Here is a 5559-nt window from a genome sequence, read left to right as displayed (position 1 = left end):
TATTCTAATGCGATTTTTCCAGCCAATTCGACAATAGCAGGTGGCGCAATGTAGTAGTTTTTCCGAATATTTACATAATCCTCCAATCCGATCAAGTATTTTATTTCAGCACTTCAGATTTAGAAAGAACTAAGTTCGCTGACAAGTTAAACATTTAATTTGCTTGTATATCGCCAAGACAGCGGTTTTGTACTATCCAGCTCCAAGCTATCTTTTATTTTTGAGACACTATTGAAGAACCCACTAACGTAAAAATAGGTTATCATTCTGATTTACTTTGATGTAATAAAACGCACTGAAAGATCGCTATCAGTGGTCGTACGAAAGGTTGGCGAACTCATACTTAATGCAGTACATATATATGTCACTAATTGTGCAGATAACAATTGCGCGAAGTGACAAAATTAAGCCAATGGAAAAATGAGCACTTGCAGAAAAGAAACTGAATTCGAGTAAAGTGAGAACGTTCGCGACGCAACGATATGGAAATAAGCGGCTTTTATTTGATTATCGCAAACTATTTGGCCAGTTGGTGCATGATGAACTTGAAAAAGGGGGTACCAGCGAATCACAAAAGGACGCGCACACAAGGAAAACGCGTCAGACAGGGACGGAAACTTTTTCCTTGTGTGCGCGTCCTTTTGTGCTTCGCTGGTACTCTTTTTTTTTTTCAAGTTCATTTGATTATATTCACCACTCTGCTTCAGTCAATTTTCAACATCTGTTTTATTTGAGTGAGCTCACAACGTTCCTCAATAGGGTGCGTGTAGTCTGCACGCACTGTACGCATCATCGCACGTGCGAGTAAACTGTATGGGTTTGGGCGAATGTGGAGTGACTGAGCATAATAGCTAGTGCCAGTATCCAATTGCCGTGATCATCGGCGACTAGTTGTTTTTATTTATTTATGTCTTCTCCGAGCCTCGATGACCAAGCCGCTGGAAAATGATGGATAGCGACCTTCTTTCTAAACACATGGAAAGCAGAAAACTAAAAGATAGTGGCCATTCACTATTCTGGGGAGGCAAAGGAACGTCCCAGGCGAGCTGTTTGCATCGCAGGCAAAATTTATGCCGAACGCTGCAGTGGATTCTTGCAACACGAACGTAGATAGATTTATCTTAAGCCATTCCTCTAGCTTTGCGCTCCGGCTGAGTTACGGACGTGGTTCCATCACCGTCGGCAAGGCTTCAGCGACGACGGCAACAGCGCCAAGAAGAACGGAAACAAACGCTACGGCGAACAGATAGCGTCGCCGCATTTTGCCTCGCTGAAGAACACACGGGAGAGCTCGCCGCTGAGCCCTCGTAACTTATTTACGAATTTAGCCGTCAACGACCACTGCTCCATGCGCTAGCTTCGCCGTAGCTGTAGTCGCGTCGCTATCGCATCTTCGGGGCGATAAGTTCCAAGCAGAAAGCAAAACAAAAATGGGTCAATAGAAAGCGAGAGAAAGAAGCAACACGTGTCTCGAGAGAGGAACCCGTAGCACGGGGCCTAAGCCCTTTTGTTTCGGAAAGCGAGCTACGCTAATCCTGATGCATGCGAGCTGCTTTATTTCTTAGATAACAGTCGGTCGGTCGGTTCCGCACGCTGAGGATACGCTAAAATGGGTACACGAAGAATGATGTTGGCGTTCGTGTTGCGGGGGGGGGACATCCTTCTCTTCGGGTATTTCCCCGCCTTCACACTGCATTCTTAAGGGAAGCTCCCTGGGGTGCTTTTCTTCACCAAAAATTATTAGCTATGTTTCCAATCAATTGTTACAGTGTTTAATATTCGTTACTCTGTTCATACGTCAGATCAGTGTAATTTGTGCTTACTTTTGATATTGTGTTTCCTTCTTTTTTGCACGTTTTAGCACTTTATTGATATTTTTATTACAGCCTTGGTGCAGTTGTTTATATGGAAAATTTGGAGGCGGTAACATTTTATTGCACTGCCATTCTTTTCAGTCTTTAATATCGCACCTAATTCGAGATAATCATAACCAAATTTCAGCGCTCAAGGTACGATAGATGCGTATATAAATTGTAGAGCAACATGACAAACTGCCGATACAGCTTTCCGTTGCTCAATAGGTGCTACTTAAAAGGGGTTTTGCGAGCGTGAAAGAAGCCCGCGAATGCGTGGAGAATTGCCGCGCTGCTGGCCGCTCGAGGCACTTTGTATGTATTCGCGGGCTTCTTGCACGCTGAGAAAATATACTTTTATGTTGCACTTATTGAGCAACATAAAGCTGTATCGGGAGTTTTTCATGCTGCTCTGCAATTTTCTCGTCTACACTTTGCATCTAATTGAAATATTTGAGAAGTTTATTAATTAATTACGGCTATTTATGTAATTAGGCGGAATGCAACAAATCATCTGAGCATGTCCAAGCGACCGCAAACATCAGTACTTTTGCCCTGTCCAGCTAAGTGGCATTTGCATATTTTTAATGTTTGGCTAAAGTTGCGTGGGACACCCTGTATACGCATCCCATTCTTCGCTCATCACCACCATCCTCAACCACTTCGTTCGTTCTCCCTTCCCGCTCCACTATCGTTCTCCCTCTCCGTTTTTCATTAGGAGTACGGCGGCGTAAAACACGACAAATGCGAATAAGTGAAAAAGACATACGCTAACTCACAGCTGAGCCCAGCTACACGCCGCGCAGCTGAACCTCGCGATGCGCATGCGCGCACGGTTAGCGGAAGAAAACTGTTTACGTCCTCTTCCTCTTGTCGTGTTTTGCGCTGCCGTACTCATAATGAACGCCATCTCGAACTCGTAATGAATACCGCTGCGTGCCAACTAGCCCATTTGTGCGTTCTACTATCCCGTAACTACTCTCCCCGTAAATAATATCATCTCTTTAATGAGTTCCGGCTGGCTCGCTTCGATTGATCAGAAAGCATTCTACAGCACATCTCAAAGTTGAACGACGGAGTCATGGACAGCTGACTAAATCGACTCCCCGGACACACGAGGGCCGATGTCACAGACGCATATCCCAACGCATTCGCAGATTGGTAGCGTTTCTGCATTGACCGAAGCTTCGTTGCACCTATACTCCGTTTCATGTATAGCAGTCAACGCCGTGGAGGCTAGATATACTTCTTGCAGTGGCTTTGTTCGCACTTGGATATAGTTCGACGTTTTTTGACCGCAATTGTGCGCAACTGTTCTTATTGCGATAGCACTACAGGCTCATTTATGCCGTCGGTGTGCGCGTCGCCGTCAGGTTCCGTATAAAGCTAAAATCGTCGCCGCGCGCCGTATGCTGTGTGTGCGAGGGAAAGCGTGCAAGCGTGAACCGGCGAACGCGGCTCAATCTTGCGTGCCCGGGCTAATGCGTTGTTTTAGATCATTTTTATTTTCGTATTTTTTTATTTATTTTTTTTCTTCTCGGGTTTATTTGCAGCCCTTCGCGAGGCGCCTCACGTGCATGCTCGCGCGAGAGAACGCTGTTGGCACGCAGCGAAGCCTAGACGGAACGCGCGGAGTGATACATTTTCTTGGCCACACTCCTTGCGTATATATAGTTTCCACAGCGTTGACTGTTATGTATGGAACGGGGTATACGTCAACGTCGTTAAGCTTTCGAAGCACGTTTATTATTTCCAAGTGGCTCGTAGACGTTTCTGCGTGGAACCTCAACCTCGAGCCGCGCTAGGGTTCACGTACTCTCTTGCTTCTTCCGACTTGCAAATCGGCGTAGTTCTCTGCTCCGTTGATGCATGGACGGAGGTTGCGTATTGTACCCTATGTATTGTATTGTTCCCTATGGAATTGCCGTCACGACGCCGATAGTCGCATATCCGCCACCGCAGCTAAGCGAGGACGGAAGTTACGCGAAACACGCTATTAACCGTCGCTTGTGTTTCGACGAACTAGTTTTTGGTTCGTGGTATCCTGCACAGCGTCAGTATTATACGTGTATGTGGACTTGTATGCCTCTCACCGTTGTCACCAGCACATATCGATGTGCTCCAGATGCAATGCACTTCGACATATGTCCGTCAGCGAGGCGGTACTCTTTCGTTTACAGAGCCCCTTCATTCACACGCAGCTGCCTCCTACTTAAGACTGCTGTTGCTGAAGTGCTGAGCGATGCCATTATCTTGGGACTGCCGTTTCCTTTCGACGCATCTCTGCCACTCATATAGAACAGGATTCCGAATGACTAAGTATATTCTCAGTGAGCGCACCTCTTTTCTGTGTAATGAAACAATCATTACATAAAAGCTGCACATACAATGCGATATCATAAGTATATCTAAATCACATTGGCCTCTTAACGGAATAGCAAGGACATTCAACCGCTTCTTCGTTGTTATTGTTTTATTTTTATTTTATTTTTTTATATTACGGCAACCCATTCTTATAGGCCATTTGAGCCTAAATGAGCCCCTGTGACAAGAGGCATACAATCCTAAAATGTACTTAGGCGTGGTCCTCTTCGGGTCACACACCTTTCATCCCACATCCTACCCTCGACAAGCATAAAGTTCACTCGTGGCATCGCCGCGTAGACGTCTCGCAGCGTCCTTCCGCCCAATTTGATGTTTGCATTTCGGAATAGCTTGTGAACGGTGTAGCGGGTAAACAAATTGCGCGAGATTAAAATTGTAATCTGCGCGGTGCATAAACAAACATCGCAAGAGATTACACGGCGCATAGGGTAAACACAGTTCTACGCATCGCATTTATTTGCGTATCATTTAATTAACCACATCGCAAAAGTGTTGGATCTGCTCGATCTTTTTCTTTCTTTTTTCCGGCTATGTTCTTCGGTTGGTCATTTCCGGACACCAAGTTTCGCGGGAAGTACAGCGGGGCAGCTCGTAGACAGCGCCTGCCATCTGCCGTCGCCAAATAAAACCGGTGGTACTTGCGTTCTACCACACTGCCGCACCATGGCGCTGTATCCCAAAGTTCCAACCCGAGCTTGAGCTCAGGCTCAACTCGCTCAGTTTTCCCTCGTTTCCAATGCATGCAAAATGCACAGACGTTGCCACTTGGAACACTGCTGAACAAACCTGAATATAGTTTGCTGAATATAAATAACAAGACTAATTCTGCAGTCTGTTGCGAGCATAACTCGCAACATAGTCTCATATTTCACAGAATCTGCCAAAAAGAAAGGGATGTTTAAAAGATGCGCAGGACGAGCTTGAAGTGCTAGAAGCACCATGCCGATTTCTTTAAAAGAAGCTAAGTGAGTAGGCTGCAGTCCACACAAACCTGTTGAATTGGTTTAAAGGCCCTACTCAACAAGATGCGTACTCTAGAGCCATGGGTGCAGCTTTAATTTCGACAATTTAAACCAATATGCAATTATAGTTTAGCGCATTGCTATTTATTTTCAGAATAAGTTTTGGTGAAATTCGTAGTTTAAAACTGTTTGTGCAGCGCACACATGCAGGATATGAAGGAAAAAGACGAATTAAATTTATGTAGAATCAGGTGGGCCAACTAACGGTTGGCATTCCCCAAGTGAGCGTCACATACGATTGCAGTGATGGCGAGCTGCTTGTACACAGCACCTTAACATGCTAGTCCCAGCTGCCTTGC

This window comes from Dermacentor variabilis, chromosome 4 (genome assembly GCF_050947875.1).
Source record: "Dermacentor variabilis isolate Ectoservices chromosome 4, ASM5094787v1, whole genome shotgun sequence".
Classification (NCBI taxonomy): Eukaryota; Metazoa; Arthropoda; class Arachnida; order Ixodida; family Ixodidae; genus Dermacentor; species Dermacentor variabilis.
Note: the sequence above shows the minus strand (reverse complement) of the source record.